This window comes from Nerophis ophidion, linkage group LG19, assembly GCF_033978795.1.
Source record: "Nerophis ophidion isolate RoL-2023_Sa linkage group LG19, RoL_Noph_v1.0, whole genome shotgun sequence".
Taxonomy (NCBI): Eukaryota; Metazoa; Chordata; class Actinopteri; order Syngnathiformes; family Syngnathidae; genus Nerophis; species Nerophis ophidion.
Window position 1 is genome coordinate 48,198,779 of NC_084629.1, and position 22,611 is coordinate 48,221,389.

The following is a 22,611-nucleotide window of genomic DNA, read 5'->3' on the forward strand; positions in this document are numbered from 1 at the left end:
AAGGCATAGGTAACTTACACATCTGTGAAGGCCCCATTAATGCTGAAAGGTACATACAGGTTTTGGAACAACATATGCTGCCATCTTTTCATGGACGCCCCTGCTTATTTCTGCAAGACAATGCCAAGCCACATTCAGCACGTGTTACAACAGCGTGGCTTCGTAAAAAAAGAGTGCGGGTACTTTCCTGGCCCGCCTGCAGTCCAGACCTGTCTCCCATGGAAAATGTGTGGCGCATTATGAAGCGTAAAATAGGACAGCGGAGACCCCGGACTGTTGAAGGACTGAAGCTCTGCATAAAACAAGAATGGGAAAGAATTCCACTTTCAAAGCTTCAACAATTAGTTTCCTCAGTTCCCAAACGTTTATTGAGTGTTGTTAAAAGAAAAAGTGATGTAACACAGTGGTGAACATGTCCTTTCCCAACTACTTTGGCAGGTGTTGCAGCCATAAAATTCTAAGTTAATAATTATTTGCAAAAAAAAAATAAAATTTATGAGTTTGAATATCAAATATGTTGTCTTTGTAGCATATTCAACTGAATATGGCTTGAAAAGGATTTGCAAATCATTGTATTCTGTTTATATTTACATCTAACACAATTTCCCAACTCATATGGAAACGGGGTTTATAAGAATATTTTTCAACATAATAGGTCTAAAAAAATGTTCTACCAAGAAAAGTGCACTTGTTATTTGTGAGTATGAGGGGAGTTGTCCGAGGATAATACTGTCATCGCCCCCGCACGCACTTGAAGAGCCGAGCTAACTGATAGAAGTTTTCTAAACTGGACTTTCAATCGAAGCAGGAGGTAATAAAGGAAGATCTCCATCGAGACAGAGAGACTTTTAAAACTGAAGAAAGATAAGGAAGACTTCTATAAACAAGTTATCTGTGCTTTTGATCAGAAGGAGCTGCGCATGGACTTCATTTATAAATAAAGGTAAGACCATAATAACATTTGTTTTATTAAATGTGCTTTTCGTGATGGTATCCTTACATCACACTCAAATTTTTACTTTGGTAAGTGCAGGAGTGAGAAGAGGTTTTAAATTAATTAGCGCCCCGGCGGCAATTCAAGGAAATATACTTACTTTAAGGTATTTTTGGGGTTCATTGAGGTTAGCTCATTTTGCTTTTTTGGGAAAATGTTGACAAGCCCAATTTTCTTGTTCTATTGGCAGATCATTTTTGCATAGTTCAAGTAAAACACCCCTCATTTTTGTATTTTTTGTTCTTGTTTTTGAAGACTGACTTTTTGCAGATTGGTCAATTTCCCTTCCACACAGCCGCCATCCCGCCACTGTCCCAGCTCGGACGTTCTCTCGGCAGTCAGAACATTCACACTTCTGCTTAATGTTGCTGCAGTCCAGGCAACAGCAATACAAAATAAGGGTTACTTTATCATCAGTATTTATTCAAATTGAGAAATGTCCTTTTCTACACGATCCAGTGCATATACCAGAAGGGTAAATTGGCCTCGGTGGAATTGGAGTCCAAACAAAGTGCAGGCCGGCGTTGCCCGGTCTTATGGCCGCCTAATGGACAACGTGGCATTAATTCAAGCTTCAGATGAAAAGGCGGCGCAGTCGAATCACAAATGACGAGGGGGCCCAAGGTGTATGAATTATGCATATTACATTACCATAACCCTACTATACAGCGCGCGGCTAAACAATGTGCTGTAAATTAGACTTCCGCGGAGATATTGAACAATTTCCTGGCGTGGTTCGTACCTTAGAAGTGAAATTGCATTTAGCGTCCTCGTCGCGCCCGTGTGAGATCGGCATGACCGCCACGCCAAATGCTGTGTAAACAAGTCAGTGGAAAATTGAAAGAATAAAAATAGTCTCATGGCTGCTTTTTCCCGGAGAGCTATCATTCAAGTAGATTGGGAATTTGCTTAAATGGAAGGCCGGGAATTACTCGTTCCATTGATTTCCCTTCAAACGGGCCCATAAACGAAAGGGCGCGATTGGCTTTGTCGCCCGTTGGAAATTGTGCTCAGGCAAAAACATGTCAGAAACTGTTACACGCAATCATGCGGTTCTTATGAATCCCCAGGAAATCAGACAACTGTAAAGGCCGACTGAAATGAGATGTTCTTATTTAAACGGGGATAGCAGCTCCATTCTATGTGTCATACTTCATCATTTCCCCATATTGCCATATTTTTGCTGAAAGGATTTAGCAGAGAACATCCACGATAAAGTTCGCAAAGTAAGAGTGAAGGACTAGAAAAAGAAAAAAAACTTGACGGCAGAGCGATTCAGATGTTATTAGACAAATTTACTAGGATAATTCTGGAAAATCCTTTATCTGCTTATTGTGTTACTAGTGTTTTAGTAAGATTATATGGTCGTACCTGAAAGTCGGAGGGGTGTGGCCACCGCCAGTGTCTCCGAGGGAAGCCACGTTTCTCGACGAGGCAAAGGCAGCCGGTGGGGCCGGACTGAGATTTTTTTTTTTTCCCTCCTCCACAGTGGAAGCATCCGACGGTCAGGGGCGGCCGGTGGGAAGAGGCAAGAGAGTCCGCAGCTACTTCTTTGACAGGCGCAGGAGGAACAACGCAAGCTCTCTGCTCATGTCTACGGTAAGAGCCGACTTATTACCACCATTTTTCTCACCGAAACCTGCCGGTTGACATGTGGTAGGGAACCGTGTTCGCTTGACCGCTCTGTTCCATAGTAAAGCTTCACCGTCATCTTTCGGGAATGTAAACAATGAAACACCGGCTGTTTCTGTGTTGTTAAAGGCGGCCGCAATACATTGCTTCCCACCTACAGCTTCCTTCTTTGACGTCTCCATTATTCATTGAACAAATTGCAAAATATTCAGCAACACAGATGTCCATAACACTGTGGAATTATGCAATGAAAAGAGACGACTTATAGCTGGGAACGGTGCTGGAACAAAATGTCCTCTACAATCCGTGATGTCACGCGCACGCGTCATCATACCACGGCCTTTTAGCATGATACTTCCGCGCGAAATTTAAAATTGCAATTTAGTCAACTAAAGCGGCCGTATTGTCATGTGTTGCAATGTTAATATTTCATCATTGATATATAAACTATCAGACTGCGTGGTCGCTAGTAGTGGCTTTCAGTGGGCCTTTAATCCGTGGCCGTCGCATGTGCACAATGTCAGGACGTGGACGTGGGTGCCGTTTGTTTTCCCGTGGTGCAAATCGACTGGACCGGACATGGCGTGAAGGTAATGACATCTTTTATTATTAACTCAAAAAAGGAACAAAGGAAAGGCGCTCTCAGCAGAGGTACAAAATTTGGCTATGAAAACAAAAACTATTACAGTAACGTAAAGCTGGGGTCAGCAACCTTATTGAAAGCAAGATCTACTTCTTGGGTACTGATTCATGCCAAGGGCTACCAGTTTGATACACACTTCCATAAATTACCAGAAATAGCCGATTTGCTCAATTTACCTTTAATAAATAAATCCATATATATAAAAAAACATTCTGTCGTACATTTTTTTTCCTTTTACGGAAGGTTTTTTGTAGAGAATAAATGATGAAAAAAACACTTAATTGAACGGTTTAAAAGAGGAGAAAATTAAATTTTGAAACATAGTTTATCTTCAATTTCGACACTTTAAAGTTCAAAATTCAACCGAAAAAAAGAAGACAAAAAGTAGCTAATTTGAATCTTTTTTTTTTTAAATAAATTTTTTTTTTTATGGAACATCACTAGTAATTTTTCCTGATTAAGATTGATTTTAAAATGTTGATGACATGTTTTAAATAGGTTAAAACCCAATCTGCACTTTGTTAGAATATATAACAAATTGGACGAAGCTATATTTCTAACAAAGACAAATCATTATTTCTCCTAGATTTTCCAGAACAAAAATTTTAAAAGAAATTCAAAAGACTTTGAAAGAAGATTTAAATTTGATTCTACAGATTTTGAAGATTTGCCAGAATAATTTTTTTGAATTTTAATCATAAATTTGAAGAAATATTTCATTAATATTCTTCATAGAAAAAACAGAAGCTAAAATGAAGAATTAAATTAAAATGTATTTATTATTCTTTACAATTAAAAAAATTAAAAATACTTGAACATTGATTTAAATTATCAAGAAAGAAGAAAAAGGAATTTAAAATATAAAAAGGTATATGTGTTTAAAAATCCGAAAGTCAATTTTTAAGGTTGTATTTTTTCTCTAAAATTGTCTTTCTGAAAGTTATAAGAAGCAAAGTAAAAAAATAAATGAATTTATTTAAACAAGTGAAGACCAAGTTTTTTAAATATTTTCTTGGATTTTCAAATTCTATTTGAGTTTTGTCTCTCTTAGAATTAAAAATGTCCAGCAAAGCGAGACCAGCTTGCTTGTAAATAAATACAATTTAAAAAATAGAGGCAGCTCACTGGTAAGTGCTGCTATTTGAGCTATTTTTAGAACAGGCCAGCGGGCGACTCATCTGGTCCTTACGGGCGACCTGGTGACCGCGGGCACCGCATTGGTGACCCCTGACGTAAACTATGGACATAAAACAAAACTTGCCAATTATGGCATGAATAACGAAAACTTAGTTGAAACGAGAAAAGAGTATGGATCATCAGCATGGATAACAAGGGTGTGTCGAGGGGTTTTAGAAGGTGATGTCGCCGGGCTGACTGCCTGGCAACTACAGGCTTAAATGGTGCTGTGATTATTGACAGGTGCGTGAGTCCAAACAAATGAGCCAGGTGAAACTAATGGGTGCGCAAAAACAGGAACTAATGGAGTCAAAAGCAAAACAGAACACAACAAAACAGACATGACACACGACAGCTGTCAAAATAATTGTGTCTAAGTTATCACAAAACCTTATGTTTCAATGAGTTCCCGGCGAGCAGACAAAAGCTGTCTTTGATCCTGTCAAGCAAACGGCTTGTCAAACTCCAATGTGTAGGGTGGGCAGCAACATGAAGGTGTCAGTTTCTTTGATGTATTGTAAGACGTTGTCTTGATTTGAAATCTACAAAGCGAAGAGGAAGCAGGGCCTGACCCCCTTCCAGGCACCTTTTCTTTGAACTGTTTTTGTGACCAAAGGCAGCGGATTTTTCCGACCCTCCCTTCCTTGAGTAACAGCTGTTGCCATGTAATCAGGGAAAGTCTAAATAAAAGAGGAGGCATACAATCTTTCGTCAGAGCGTGGTGGGACACTGTACAGGAGTACAGCCCAGACGTTTCTCCTCAATTGAGCTAAATTGAATTCTGTCTCTGTTTAATTCCTTGCTTCTTGTCTCTTTAATAGATGTCATCAGTGTTTGAACCTGACAATAGGGAATACGTAAATAAGATGTGCACACGAGCCTAGTTTACTTTTGGATTCATCATTTCTTCGGTGAGTGATCAACAAAATAAACAAACAGTTGTACATTCATAAATTGAAAATGTTGCAGACCGAAAGGGTTTAGGCTGAAGTTGAACACTTATTGGGCCTAACCCTATAAACAATCTCAAATATTTCTTCATAGATATATGACATTTCCTTTTGACAACATACTATAAATACACCTTGTACACAACATAAACACTGTTCAATTATATACACAGTAAAGACATGTGAAAGATCCTTGAAAACACGTGTTAGGTAAACCTTTGTACCAATTACATACTATATACAAACACTTATACTTCCATTATTATTTATGTCCCGCATTTAGTTTGTAATTGTAACCTACTCAGTGGTTAGTGTCCGCCCTGAGGTGGGTAGGTCGTGAGTTCAAAACCCTGCCGAGTCATACCAAAGACTATAAAAATGGGAGCCATTACCTCCCTGCTTGGCACTCAGCATCAAGGCTTGGAATTGGGGGTTAAATCACCAAAAATGATTCCCGGGCGCAACCACCACTGCTGCTCACTGCTCCCCTCACCTCCCAGGGGGTGATAAAGGGTGATGGGTCAAATGCAGAGGATAATTTCGCCACACCTAGTGTGTGTGTGACTATCATTGGTACTTTAACTTTAACTTACTAAAACATTTTATAGACATATCTTTGATTATTAATAAACACAATTACAACATGGATCAAGAAGGGAGTCTTAGAAATTGTAGATTTACATAATCTGAATTTGCAATTATCTTTTTTTCCAAGCCTTTTTATACATTTATTCACTTTTTTTAATGTTTTTATCTATTTTTTTTATTTATTTTCAAGGCAAAACTCAGGCATTTAGATATATTTACATAATCTGAATATTTTAAGGCCATTTATTTATTTACTTACTTTTCTTATTTTTTAATCTATTTTTTGAGGACCAAACTCAGGCATTTGTGAGACATAGGAATCTAATTTCATATTGATCAACATGAATATTGTATATTTACTGAGCACATTTTTCATTAAATTTAGTGGTGTCTATTATTAAGGTCCAAACAAAAACCCCAACATGTATTCATAAAAAATCTTATCGCCATACCCTTTATAAACAGGATTACAACATGGATCAATAAGGGAGTACTGGAAATTACATTTTTGTGTAGATTTACAATATCTGAATTTTTGTCAAGCCATTTTATTAATTTACCTACTTTTCTTATGTTTTTATTTTTTGAGGAAAAAAATACCGGAAATTAAATTTTTGTGTGTATTTACATAATCTGTTTTTGCAATCATCTTTTTTTTCCATGCCATTTTATTCATTTATTTACTTTTATTATGTTTTAGTCTATTTTCTGTAGATCTTCAAGACAAAACTCAGGCATCTGTGAGACATAGGAATCTAATTTCATATTGATCAAAATGAATATTGTATATTAACTGAGCATATTTTTCATAAAATGTAATTTATTAAAACATGTTTTATCGCCATATATTTGATTATTAATGAACAGGATTACAACATGGATCAAGAAGGGAGTACGGAAATTAAATTTTTGTGTAGATTTACATAATCTGATTATGTAATCTGAATTACATAATCTTATTTTTTTCAAGCCATTTTTTTTATTTATTCACTTTTTTTATGTTTTTATCTATTTTTTGAGGCAAAACTCAGATATTCAGATGGATTTACATAATAAGATTTTTTTTTTCAAGCAATTTTATTGATTTACTTACTTTTCTTATGTTTTTATTTATTTTTTGAGGACAAAACTCAGATATTTGTGAGACATAGGAATATAATTTCATGTTAATCAAAACTGAATATTGTATATTTACTGAGCACATTTTTTTATTAAATGTAGTGGTATCTAATATCAAGTTCCAAACAAAAACCCCATAATGTATTAATAAAACATTTTATATACATGTATTTGATTATTAATGAACAGGATTACAACATGGATCAAGAAGGGAGTACCGGAAATAACATTTTTGTGTAGATTTACATAATATGATTATGTAATCTGAATTACATCATCTTTTTTTCCAATACATTTTATTCATTTATTCACTTTTTTATGTTTTAATCTATTTTTTGTGGATCTTCAAGGCAAAACTCAGGCATTTAGATAGATTAAAATAATCAGATTTTTTTTTCAAGCCATTTTAATCATTTACTTACTTTTGTCATGTTTTTATCTATTTTTAGAGGACAAAACTCAGACATTTGTGAGACATAGGAATCAAATTTCATATTGATCAACATGAATATTGTATATTTACTGACCACTTTTTTCATTAAATTTAGTAGTGTCTTTTATTAATTTCAAAACAAAAACCCCAATATGTATTAATACAATATTTAATAGACATATATTTGATTAGTAATAAACAGGATTGCAACATGGATCAATAAGGGAGTACCAAAAATTGCATTTTTGTGTAAATTTACAATATCTGAATTTTTTTCAAGCCATTTTATTCATTTACCTACTTTTGTTATGTTTTTATCTACATTTTGAGGACAAAAATACTGGAAATTAAATTTTTGTGTAGATTTACATAACTTGTTTTTGCAATTATCTTTTTTTCAAGCAATTTTTTTCATTTATTCACTTTTTTTTATGTTTTAATCTATTTTCCGTAGATCTTCAAGACAAAATTCAGGCATTTGTGAGACATAGGAATCTAATTTCATATTTATCAACATTAATATTGTATATTTCCTGAGCATATTTTTCATAAATTTAATGGCATCTAATATTAATTAAAAAAAAAACAATATGTATTAATAAAACATTTTATCACCTTATACTTGATTTTTAATAAACATGATTACAACATGGATCAATAAGGGAGTACCGGAAATTACATTTTTGTGTAGATTTACATAATCTAATTATGTAATAGGAATCACATAATCTTTTTTTTTCAAGCAATTTTATTCATGTATTTACTTATTCGCTTTTTTAATGTTTTTATCTTTTTTTTTTGTGGATCTTCAATGCAAAACTCAGGCATTTAGATAGATTTACATAATCAGATTTTTTTTCAACTATTTTATTCATTTACTTACTTTTGTTATCTTTTTATGTATTTTTTGAGGACAAAACTCAGACATTTGTGAGACATAAGAATCTAATTTCATATTGATCAACATGAATATTGTATATTTACTGAGAACATTTTTGTTAAATTTAGTGGCGTCTAATATTAAGTTTAAAACAAAAGCCCCCAATATTCATTAATACAATATTATATATATATATATATATATATATATATATATATATATATATATATATATATATATATATATATATCTTATTTTTAATGAACACAATTACAACATGGATCCAGATGGGAGTACCGGAAATTATATTTTTGTGTAGATGTACAATATCTGTATTTTTTCAAGCCATTTTATTCATTTACTTACTTTTCTTATGTTTTTATCTTTTTTTTGAGGAAAAAAATACCGGAAATACAATTTTTGTGTGGATTTACATAATCTGTTATTGCAATTATGTTTTTTTCCATGGCATTTTATTCATTTATTCACTTTTTTTTATATTTTTATCTATTTTCTGTAGATCTTCAAGACAAAACTCAGGCATTTGTGAGACATAGGAATCTAATTTCATATTGATCAACATGAATATTGTATATTTACTCAGCACATTTTTCATTACATTTAGTGGTGTCTAATATTGAATTCAAAACAAAACCCCCAATATGTATTAATAAAAAATGTTATCGCCATATCTTTGATTATTAATAAACAGGATTACTACATGGATCAATAAGGGAGTACCGGAAATTACATTTTTGTGTAGATTTACAATATCTGAATTTTTTTCAAGCCATTTTATTCATCTACCTACTTTTGTTATGTTTTTATCTATATTTTGAGGACAAAAATACCCGAAATTTAATTTTTGTGTGGATTTACATAATATGTTTTTGCAATCATTTTTTTTCATGCCATTTTATTAATTTATTCACTTGTTTTATGTTTTAATCTATTTTCTGTAGATCTTCAAGACAAAACTCAGGCATTTGTGAGACATAGGAATCTAATTTCATATTGATCAACATGAATATTTTATCTTTACTCAGCATATTTGTCATTAAATTTAGTGGCGTTTAATATTAAATACCAAACAAAAAACCCGATATGTACTAATAAGACATTTTATGGACATATCTTTGATTATTAATAAACATGATTACAACATGGATCAATAAGGGAGTACTGGAAATTACATTTTTGTGTAGATTTACAAGATCTGAATGTTTTTCAATCCATTTTATTCATTTACCTACTTTTCTTATGTTTTTATCTATTTTTTTGAGGAAAAAAATACCGGAAATTACATTTTTGTGTGGATTCACATAGTCTGTTTTTGCAATTATCTTTTTTTCAAGCCATTTTTTTATTTGTTCACTTTTTTTATGTTTTAGTCTATTTTCTGAAGATCTTCAAGACAAAACTCAGGCATTAGTGAGACATAGGAATCTAATTTCATATTGATCAACATGAATATTGTATATTTACTGAGCATATTTTTCGTCAAATTTAGTGGCTTCTAATATTAATTTCAAAACAAAACTACAATATGTATTAATACAACATGTTTTATCGCCATATCTTTGATTATTCATAAACAAGATTACAACATGGATCAAGAAGGGAGTACCAAGAACTATATTTGTGTGTGGATTTACATAATCTGATTATGTAATCTGAATTATATCATCCTTTTTTTCAAGCCATTTTATTCATTTATTTACTTTTTTATGTTTTTCTATCTTTTTTTGAGGCAAAACTCAGGCATTTAGATCGATTTACAAAATCAGAACTTTTTTTTTTCAAGCGATTTTATTCATTTACTTACTTTTCTTATTTTTATCTATTTTTTGAGGACAAAATCTAATTTCATATTGCTCAATATGCATATTGTATATTTACTGAGCATATTTTTCATAAATTTTAGTGGTGTGTAATATTAAGTATTTTTGTGTAGAATTACATAATCTGTTTTTGCAATTATCTTTTTTTTTTCATGCCATTTTATTCATTTATTCATTTTTTTTATGTTTTAATCTTTGTTCTGTTGATCTTCAAGACAAAATTCAGGCATTTGTGAGACAAAGGAATCTAATTTCATATTAATCAACATGAATATTGTTTATTTACTGAGCATATTTTTGTCAAATTTAGTGGCGTCTAATATTAATTTCAAAACAAAAACCCCAATACGCATTATACAACAATTTATCACTATATTTTTGATTAATAATGAACAGGATTACAACATGGATTAAGAAGGGAGTACCGGAAATTGAATTTTTGTGTAGATTTATGTAATCTGAATTTGCAATGATCTTTTTTTCCAAACCATTTTATTCATTTACTCACTTTTTTTTGTTTTTATCTTTTTTTTTTTGTGGATCTTCAAGGCAAAACTCAGGTATTTAGATAGATTTACATAATCATAATTTTTTTTTTTTTATCAAACCATTCTATTCATTTACTTACTTTTGTTATCTTTTTATCTATTTTTTGAGGCCAAAACTTAGACATTTGTGAGACATAAAAAAATAAATATCATATTGATCAACATGAATATTGTATATTTACGGAGCACATTTTTCGTCAAATTTAGTGGCGTCCAATTTTAAATTCAAAACAAAAAAAAACACCAATATGTATTAATAAAACATTTTATGCAAATATCTTTGACTATCAAAGAATACGATTACAACATGTATCAAAATGCGAGTACCGGAAATTACATTTTTGTGTAGATTTACATAATCTGAATTTGCAATTATCTTTTTTTCAAGCCGATTTAGTCATTTACTTACTTTTGTCATGTTTTGGGGGTTTTTTTGTAGACAAAACTCAGACATTTGTGAGACATCCATCCATCTATTTTCTACCGGTTGTCCCTTCTAGGGGTTGCGGGGGGTAACATAGAAATCTAATTTCATATTGATCAACATGAATATCATAATATAATAAAAAGTATCATATTGATCAACATGAATGTTGAATATTTACTGAGCACATTTTTCATTCAATTCAGCGGCGTCCAACATTGCATTTAAAACCAAAACATTCTTAGTTTCCGGAGCAGTTTGGGAGAAAAAAACACATAAAAATCACAAGAAAACTCTCCCTTTTTTCTTTCTTCCCCCGGCATGTATGAAATGCTGAGTGTGCACCTCTGACGATGGCGATGATGCCTGCAGTTTGGCGAGCATTTAGCTCTCACAGCTCACTTTGTGACACAGCATGTGGCGCCGCTAACTGCCTCCTCTTCCTGCCTCCCCAGCATCACCCGGCCTGGGCTTCTTCCAAACTTCTTCTTTACACTCCCAGAAAACGGCGGCTCTTTTTTATTAAAGGCCTACTGAAATGAGATGTTCTCATTTAAACGGGGATAGCAGCTCCATTCTATGTGTCATACTTCATCATTTCCCCATATTGCCATATTTTTGCTGAAATGATTTAGGAGAGAACATCCACGATAAAGTTTGCAACTTTTGGTCACTAATAAAAAAGCCTTGCCTGTACCGGAAGTAGCAGACGATGTGCGTGTGACGTCACGGGTTGTGGAGCTCCTCACTTCTGAACATTGTTTACAATCAGGGCCACCTGCAGCGAGAACGATTCAGATCAAGAAAGCGACGATTTCCCCATTAATTTGAGCGAGGATGAAAGATTCGTGGATAAGGAAAGTGAGAGTGAAGGACTAGAAAAAATAAAAATAAAAGACTATAAAGTGTGAGCGATTCAGATGTTATAAGACACATTTACCAGGATAATTCTGCTTATTGTTTTTCTAGTGTTTTAGTGAGATTATATGGTCGTACCTGTACAACCTGAAGGTCGGCCCCGCACCTTTCTTCAGCACCAGTCGATGGGCGGTAGCAATGCCCATCTCTGCCCTTCGCAAGGGACCCTCTTCGAAACACAATCTTTCGAAATGATCGCTGCATACTTTGTGTGTGTGGTCCAATCCAAGCGTGCTCGCTTGACCACTCTGTTCCATAGTAAAGCTTCACCGTCATCTTTCAAGAATTTAAACAATGAAACACCGGTTGTGTTTGTTAAGTTAAAGTTAAAGTACCAATGATTGTCACACACACACACACACACACACACACACACACACTAGGTGTGGCGAAATTATTCACTGCATTTGACCCATCACCCTTGATCACCCCCTGGGGGGTGAGGGGAGCAGTTGGCATCAGCGGTGCCGCGCCCTAGAATCATTTTTGGTGATTTAACCCCAAATTCCAACCCTTCCTCAAGCAGGGAGGCAATGGGTCCCATTTTTTATAGTCTTTGGTATATGACTCGGCTGGGGTTTGAACCCCCAACCTACCGATCTCAGGGCGGACACTCTAACCTCTAAGCCACTGAGTAGGTAGTTTGTGTTGCTAAAGGAGGCTACAATACACCGCTTCCCACCTACAGCTTTCTTCTTTGACGTCTCCATTATTCATTGAACAAACTGCAAAAGATTAAGCAACACAGATGTCCAGAATACTGTGGAATTACGCGATGAAAACAGACGACTTACAGCTGGGAACGATGCTGGAACAAAATGTCCTCTACAATGCGTGACGTCACGTCACGAGTCATCATACCGCGACATTTTAGCATGATACTTCAGCGCGAAATATAAAATTGCAATTTAGTAAACTAAAGCGGCCGTATTGTCATGTGTTGCAATGTTAATATTTCATCATTGATATATAAACTATCAGACTGCGTGGTCGCTAGTAGTAGGCTACAGTAGGACTTTAAAACTTCAGCAAAAGCCTGGCCCCGCCCCCTGGCCCCAGGCGGGAGTGGGACAAATTAGTGTTGACAGTCGACACTTAAAGCAGGAAAATCAGGGGCCCGCTGGGAGGCGGGCGCCACATGGGGCCGTGCGCTTGTGTAAAGAGCCCTCCAGATTTCACTTGAGATGCAGTCACCTTTGAACGGAGCGGAGGGAGCGTCAAAAGACCCTCTTGACTGAGCCAATAAAGCCGGTAAAAGGGGAGGATTAACCAGCTGATATCAAGGACAGCGGTTTGTTTCAAATGGGGGGACAGGGGGGACGCCCCCTTTTTCCCTTGCTGCCACAACATGGGCGGAACCTTTGCTTTTCAAAAGCCAACCAAAATTGTATTGACGTCTTAATTCCTATTGTGGTGGCGGCGATGTTGTCTAAATGTGTTAACATGGAACCCATTGCTTGCTCCTGACCTCGGCTCTGAACGTGGCCGCCTCTCTTACGGCGGGGCGGGCGGCGCTATCAGCTTTATGGTCCATTCATCAAGGCGGGAAGTGTGTGAGGCCGACCAAGACCAAACACTTAATTACAGCAGGCTTTCAATCTTGGCTTCATTTCCCAGCAGCTGTGATGAAAAACTCTTTCAAATTAATAACTATGGACTGGACTCTCACTATTATGTTAGATCCACTATGGACTGGACTCTCAATATAATGTTAGATCCACTATTGACTGGACTATCAATATATTATGTTAGATCAACAATGGACTGGACTCTCACTATTATGTTAGATCCACAATGGACTGGACTCTCAATATAATGTTAGATCCACTATTGACTGGACTATCAATATATTATGTTAGATCCACAATGGACTGGACTCTCACTATTATGTTAGATCCACAATGGACTGGACTCTCAATATAATGTTAGATCCACTATTGACTGGACTATCAATATATTATGTTAGATCCACTATGGACTGGACTCTCACACTATTATGTTAGATCCACTATGGACTGAACTATCACACTATTATGTTAGATCCACTATGGACTGGACTCTCACACTATTATGTTAGATCCACTATGGACTGGACTCTCACACTATTATGTTGGATCCACTATGGACTGGACTCTCACACTATTATGTTAGATCCACTATGGACTGGACTCTCACACTATTATGTTCGATCCACTATGGACTGGACTCTCACTATTATGTTGGATCCACTATGGACTGGACTCTCACAATATTATGTTAGATCCACTATGGACTGGACTCTCACACTATTATGTTAGATCCACTATGGACTGGACTCTCACTATTATGTTAGATCCACTATGGACTGGACTCTCACTATTATGTTAGATCCACTATGGACTGGACTCTCACACTATTATGTTAGATCCACTATGGACTGGACTCTCACACTATTATGTTAGATCCACTATGGACTGGACTCTCACACTATTATGTTAGATCCACTATGGACTGGACTCTCACTATTATGTTAGATCCACTATGGGCTGGACTCTCACTATTATGTTAGATCCACTATGGACTGGACTCTCACTATTATGTTAGATCCACTATGGACTGGACTCTCACTATTATGTTAGATCCACTATGGACTGGACTCTCACTATTATGTTAGATCCACTATGGACTGGACTCTCACACTATTATGTTAGATCCACTATGGACTGAACTCTCATTATTATGTTAGATCCACTATGGACTGGACTCTCACACTATTATGTTAGATCCACTATGGACTGGACTCTCACACTATTATGTTAGATCCACTATGGACTGGAATCTCACAATATTATGTTAGATCCACTATTGACTGGACTCTCACAATATTATGTTAGATCCACTATGGACTGAACTCTCACACTATTATGTTAGATCCACTATGGACTGGACTCTCACACTATTATGTTAGATCCACTATGGACTGGACTCTCACACTATTATGTTAGATCCACTATGGACTGGACTCTCACTATTATGTTGGATCCACTATGGACTGGACTCTCACTATTATGTTAGATCCACTATGGACTGGACTCTCACACTATTATGTTAGATCCACTATGGACTGGACTCTCACACTATTATGTTAGATCCACTATGGACTGGACTCTCACTATTATGTTAGATCCACTATGGACTGGACTCTCACAATATTATGTTAGATCCACTATGGACTGAACTCTCACTATTATGTTAGATCCACTATGGACTGGACTCTCACACTATTATGTTAGATCCACTATGGACTGGACTCTCACACTATTATGTTAGATCCACTATGGACTGGACTCTCACTATTATGTTAGATCCACTATGGACTGGACTCTCACACTATTATGTTAGATCCACTATGGACTGGACTCTCACACTATTATGTTAGATCCACTTTGGACTGGACTCTCACTATTATGTAAGATCCACTATGGACTGGACTCTCACACTATTATGTTGGATCCACTATGGACTGGACTCTCACACTATTATGTTAGATCCACTATGGACTGGACTCTCACACTATTATGTTAGATCCACTATGGACTGGACTCTCACTATTATGTTGGATCCCCTATGGACTGGACTCTCACAATATTATGTTAGATCCACTATGGACTGGACTCTCACACTATTATGTTAGATCCACTATGGACTGGACTCTCACTATTATGTTAGATCCACTATGGACTGGACTCTCACTATTATGTTAGATCCACTATGGACTGGACTCTCACACTATTATGTTAGATCCACTATGGACTGGACTCTCACACTATTATGTTAGATCCACTATGGACTGGACTCTCACACTATTATGTTAGATCCACTATGGACTGGACTCTCACTATTATGTTAGATCCACTATGGGCTGGACTCTCACACTATTATGTTAGATCCACTTTTGACTGGACTCTCACTATTATGTTAGATCCACTATGGACTGGACTCTCACTATTATGTTAGATCCACTATGGACTGGACTCTCACTATTATGTTGGATCCACTATGGACTGGACTCTCACTATTATGTTAGATCCACTATGGACTGGACTCTCACACTATTATGTTAGATCCACTATGGACTGGACTCTCACTTTTATGTTAAATCCACTATGGACTGGACTCTCACTATTATGTTAGATCCACTATGGACTGGACTCTCACACTATTATGTTAGATCCACTATGGACTGGACTCTCACACTATTATGTTAGATCCACTATGGACTGGACTTTCACACTATTATGTTAGATCCACTATGGACTGGACTCTCACTATTATGTTAGATCCACTATGGACTAGACTCTCACTTTTATGTTAAATCCACTATGGACTGAACTCTCATTATTATGTTAGATCCACTATGGACTGGACTCTCACAATATTATGTTTATGACTCGGCCGGGGTTTGAACTCACGACCTACACATCTCATGGTGGACACAAGAGTAGTGTTGTCCCGACACCGGTACCAAAAATTGTTTTGATATTTTTTCGGTACTTTCTAAAATAAAGGGGTTCACATAAAAATTGCATGTTGGCTTTTTTTGAACAAAACAATGTAGGGTACATTAAAGATATGTTTATTATTGCCAGTTTGTCCTTAAATAAAATAGTGAACATACGAGACAACTTGCCTTTAAGTGGTAAGTCCACAAACAAACGCTCCTAATTAGTCTGCTGATGTATGCCGTAACATATTGTGTCATTTATCTACCGATTACTTTGTCTACTTTATTAAAGCCATTGTTTTTGGTCACATTAACACAAAATATAAAGATGCCCTGGGCTTGGACTGGTCCTGGATCGAGCTTGGGCAGGTCTTGGATCAAAATAGATAACTACCCCTCCTGTCTCCTCCCATCGTACACAGCGGAATTTTCCAAGCCTTTGGTTTGATGGAACAAAGACAGCCTCTTGTCTGTTCACTGGGAACTCAGAGAAGGGAACGTTTTTTGATAATTTACATACAATTTTTCTGACACATACTGTTCATTCCTATATTGATTTTAAAAACCTTATGTGCGGTACCTCTGTTTAATGGTCTGTATTTCCTGTCGGAGCCTCCTTCCTATGCACGGTTCCTGATCTTGCTAATTAAGCACGCCTCATGTTACTCTCCCAGCTGCCGGGCTTCTGAGATCCACCAGGCAGGTGCCTTCAAGCCCCCAAGTGAGGGCCCGAGAAGGAAGACGCTCCACGGAGAAGTGCAGGTGTGACATGTTAGGAGGAGTCCAGGTGCTTATTGAGTTATCAGAGGCAGCCGCTGCATCTTTGATTTATCACCAGGGGTTTAGCGTCCCCATAACTGAGAAGCAGTACATCAGACGGGTAAAATAATGCAACGCGCCGCCGCCGTCCAGCAGCTACCATAACTTACATCCAAAGCACCGTCGGATGTCACGTGACACCCACATAAACTAACATTTCTTATTAGCTTGTGTCGTGACAACACCGCGATAAAAATGCAAAGTAAGATCACCTTGAGTGGCTCGCAGCCGCCGTACCGCACCAGGTTGTCACAAGTTGACAGTGCATTAAAAGCAATGAGCGTCTGCAAAAAAAAAAAAAAAAAAGTGAAAGATAAGGAAAGGCAATCAAGGATTAGAATAGAAGTTGGAGATTGCATGTGTAATCGCCCTGAGAAGGGAGATGTTTCAGTTATAGAGACACAAGGACACAACTTGGTTCTGCACACGTCTGTAACGACTGCTACAAATCAAACAGCAGACATGTATACATGTACACAGTATTTGAAAATGTCTCAAGTAAATACAAAGGTTCACCCGGGACAGTAAGCCCATATTATTTGAGTAGCCAAAGTCACTAATCATTCCTTAAAGTCCTACTGAGACCCACTACTACCAACCACGCAGTCTGATAGTTTATATATCAATGATGAAATATTAACATTGCAACACATGCCAATACGGCCGCTTTAGTTTACTAAATTGCAATTTTATATTTCGCGCAGATTATCCTGCTGAAAACGTATGATGACGCGTATGACGTCACGGATTGTAGCGGACATTTTGATCCAGCACCGATCCCAGCTATAAGTCTTCTGCTTTAATTGCATAATTACACACTATTCTGGACATCTGTGTTGCTGAATCTTTTGCAATTTGTGCAATTACTAATGGAGACGTGAAAGAAGAAAGATGTAGGTGGGAAGCGGCGTATTGCGGCCGCCTTTAGCAACACAAACACAGCCGGTGTTTCCTTGTTTACATTCCCGAAAGATGACGGTGAAGCTTTACTATGGAACAGAGCGGTAATGCGAAAATGGTTCACTACCACATGTCAACCGGCAGGTTTCGGTGATAAAATGGTGGTAATAAGTCGGCTCTTACCGTAGACATGAGCGGAGACCTTGCATCCTCCTGCAGCGGCGGACTCTCTTGCCTCCTTCCACCGGAGACACTGGCGGTCACCACACCCGTGGCCACACCCCTGAAACTTTCAGGTTTTACAGGTACGACCATATAATCTCACTAAAACACTAGTAACACAATAATCAGATAAGGGATTTTCCAGAATTATCCTTGTAAATGTGTCTAATAATATCTGAATCTTTTCCACAGCCCTCGTCTTTTTTTTCTTTTCCTAGTCCTTCACTCTCACTTTCCTCATCCACAAATCTTTCATCCTCGCTCAAATTAATGGGGAAATTGTTGCTTTCTCGGTCCGAATTGCTCTCGCTGCTGGTGGCCATGATTGTAAACAATGTTCAGATGTGAGGAGCTCCACAACCCATGACATCACGCACACATCGTCTGCTACTTTCGGTAGAGGCAAGGCTTTTTCGTTAGCGACCAAAAGTTGCGAACTTTACCGTAGATGTTCTCTACTAAATCCCTTCAGCAAAAATATGGCAATATCGCGAAATGATCAAGTATGACACATAGAATATCTCATTTCAGTAGGCCATTAAAGGCCTACTGAAATGAGATTTTCTTATTTAAACGGGGATAGCAGGTTCATTTTATGTGTCATACTTCATCATTTTGCGATATTGACATATTTCTGCTGAAAGGATTTAGTAGAGAACATCCACGATAAAGTTCGCAACTGTTGGTCGCTAGTAAAAAGGCCTTGCCTGTACCGGAAGTCGCAGACGATGACGTCACCCGTTGAGGGCTCCACACATCCTCACATTGTTTTTAATGGGAGCCTCCAACAAAAAGTGCTATTCGGACCGAGGAAACGACAATTTCCCCATTAATTTGAGCGAGGATGAAAGATTCGTGTTTGAGGATATTGATAGTGAAGGGCTAGATTAAAAAAATAAAACAAAAATCAAGTAAAAAAAAAAGGCGATTACATTGGGACGGATTCAGATGTTTTTAGACACATTTACTAGGATAATTCTGGGAAATCCCCTATCTTTCTATTGTGTTGCTAGTCTTTTAGTGAGTTTAATAGTACCTGATAGTGGGAGGGGTGTCTCCACGGGTGTCTTGAAGCCAGTGTCTGAGGGAAGTCGACGTCAGCTGTATGGACGGCACAAGCTCAGCTGATCTCCGGTAAGTGGCGACTTTTTACCACAATTTTCTCACCGAAAACTGCTGGTTGACATTTGGTAGGGATCCATGTTCGCTTGACCGCTCTGATCCATAGTAAAGCTTCACCTCCGGGAATTATAAACAAGGAATCACCGTGTGTTTGTGTGGCTGAAGGCTAAAACTTCCCACCTCCATCTTTCTACTTTGACTTCTCCAATATTAATTGAACAAATTGCAAAAGATTCAGCAACACAGATGTCCAAAATACTGTGTAATTATGCGCTTAAAGCAGACGACATTTAGCTGTGTGTGTGTGCAGCGCTAATATTTCCTTACAGTCCGAGACGTCACGCGTACACGTCATCATTCCACGACGTTTTCAACAAGAAACTCCCGGGAAATTTAAAATTGTAATTTAGTGAACTAAAAAGGCCGTATTGGCATGTGTTGCAATTTACTAAATTACAATTTGAAATTTCCCGGGAGTTTCGTCTTCGAAACGTCGTGTAATGATGACGTGTACGCAAGACATCATGGGTTTTAGGAACTATGTGCGCTGCGTCTGCTTTAACGCCGTAATTATACAGGTTTTTGGACATCTGTGTTGCTGAATATTTTGCAATTTGTTCAATTAATATTGGAGTAGTCACAGTAGAAGGATGGAGGTGGGAAGCTTTAGCCACACAAACACATGGTGATTCCTTGTGTAAAATTCCTGGAAGTGAAACTTTACTATGGATCAGAGCGCGGTCAAGAGAACATAGATCCCAACTGCAGGTTTCAGTGAGAAAATTGTGGTTAAAAAGTCAGTTCTTACCGGAGAAAAGCTGAGCTGGTGCCGTCCATGAAGCTGCCGTCGACTTCCCTGAGATACTGGCCTCAAGACACCCGTGGAGACACCTTTCCGACTATCACGTACTATTAAACTCACTAAAACACTAGCAACACAATAGAAAGATAAGGGATTTCCCAGAATAATCCTAGTAAATGTGTCTAAAAACATCGGAATCAGTCCCAATGCAATCGCTATTTTTATCTCTAGTCCGTCTATCAATATCCTCAAACACGAATCTTTCATCCTCGCTCACATTAATGGGGAAATTGTCATTTTCTCGGTCCGAATAGCACTTTTTGTTGGAGGCTCCCATTAAAAACAATGTGAATATGTGAGGAGCCCCCACACTTGTGACGTCATCGTCTGCTACTTCCGGTACATCTCATTTCAGTAGGCCTTTAACATTGACAAATTACACTGAATTAGTCCCAGACACTCTATAAAACACACATTTCAGCAGAAATACACCCAGATTAATAATGAACTCCGCAAAGTAAATTTGTATATGTCCAACACTGAGGATGCAGCTAGCATCGGCAGTTAGCATTAGCTTTAGCATTAGCTCGGTCACATATAAAGCCTTGTCGACTGAAAAGAAACAGATTATAAAAATATACTCTTTCAAACATGTTTAAGCAGTACAAAGATAAATTCGGCGGTAAAACTATTTACATAAAAACACTTGTACCTGAGAAGGGAGATGATTTAGTTCTACAGACACAACTTGGTTCTGTACACCTCTGTAATGACTGCCAGGAGGAAGTCACGTGTCCTCTACTACTGTAGAGCTCCCAGCACAAGGCGCCCCCTGCTGGAGCCGCCCGGTATTACCATGGCTCTTATTTAAAGGGGAACATCATCACAATTTCAGAAGGGTTAAAACTAGGGATGCACCGATTCATCGGTAACCGAATATATTCGGCCGTATATGGCAAAAAAAGCCGCATTCGGCCTTCGGTGGAATGAGTTAAGAACAAGGCCGAATAGTGGCGTGTGACGCAATTTTTTGACGCGGTGACGCAATCAACCAACGTGCAGTGACGTTGGGATATGTTGTGTACCTGTATAAGTGTATGAGGTTACAATGTTGTGTACCTGTATAAGTGTATGAGGTTACAATGTTGTGTACCTGTATAAGTGTATGAGGTTACAATGTTGTGTACCTGTATAAGTGTATGAGGTTACAATGTTGTGTACCTGTATAAGTGTATGAGGTTACATGCACACACTTATTGAGATTTACTTGAGCCTTCTGTTTACATTATTAGCCTGTTGTGTAGGCTACCTGTATAAGTGTATGAGGTTACAAGCACACACTTATTGAGATTTACTTGAGCCATCTGTTTACATTATTAGCCTGTTGTGTAGGCTACCTGTATAAGTGTATGAGGTTACAAGCACACACTTATTGAGATTTACTTGAGCCATCTGTTTACATTATTAGCATATCTACTGTGGCTAAGCAGACTTTTGCCAATAATAATTCATTTGTTGTGGGTTTATCCACTTTAATGCACCTTATTTTTTTTGGAATGCATGTTTTGTTTGAAGGCCTAATATAAATGAAAAACTTTGTGCTTTTTTTGAAAAGCAAAGGCTACTGGAATATTAAAAAAAATGTCAGTATTCAATAAAAAAAATTACTTTATTTGAAAAACATGTCTAAATATGTATTCTAGGCTATTTATGCAATTTAAAAAAAATTGTGAAAAACTGCATTCATTATTCGGTATTCGGTATTCGGCCACGCGTTTAAGTTTTATTCGGCTTCGGCTTCGGCCACAAATTTTCATTTCGGTGCATCCCTAGTTAAAACCAATAAAAATCAGTTCCCAGTGGTTTGTTTTATTTTTCAAAGTTTTTTTCAAAATTTTACCCATCATGAAATATCCCGAAAAAAGGCTTTAAAGTGCCTGATTTTTGCTATCTTTAAATCCATCGTGCATTTTCCTGTGACGTCATTTAGTGATGCCAGCATGGCGGAAAGCACAGCAAGATATAGCGACATTAGCTCGGATTCAGACTCGGATTTCAGCGGCTCAAGCGATTCAACAGATTACGCATGTATTGAAACGGATGGTTGGAGTATGGAG

At 37.0% G+C, this 22,611-nt stretch overlaps 1 long non-coding RNA gene across 2 annotated transcripts in view; it reads right to left on the bottom strand.

The window, feature by feature from the left end:
• LOC133537809 (uncharacterized) overlaps nt 1–21,343 on the bottom strand; it is a 48,249-nt gene extending 26,906 nt beyond the window's left edge. The window contains exons 1-3 of one of the 2 annotated variants that reach the window (XR_009802848.1): nt 21,207–21,343; nt 18,532–18,631; nt 17,661–17,732 (exon numbers count right to left, since the gene is read on the bottom strand). This is a non-coding gene — a long non-coding RNA (uncharacterized LOC133537809). The remainder of the gene's footprint in view (nt 1–17,660; nt 17,733–18,531; nt 18,632–21,206) is intronic. The other variant, XR_009802849.1, reaches the window with a different exon arrangement.
• Nucleotides 21,344–22,611: the final 1,268 nt, after the last annotated feature.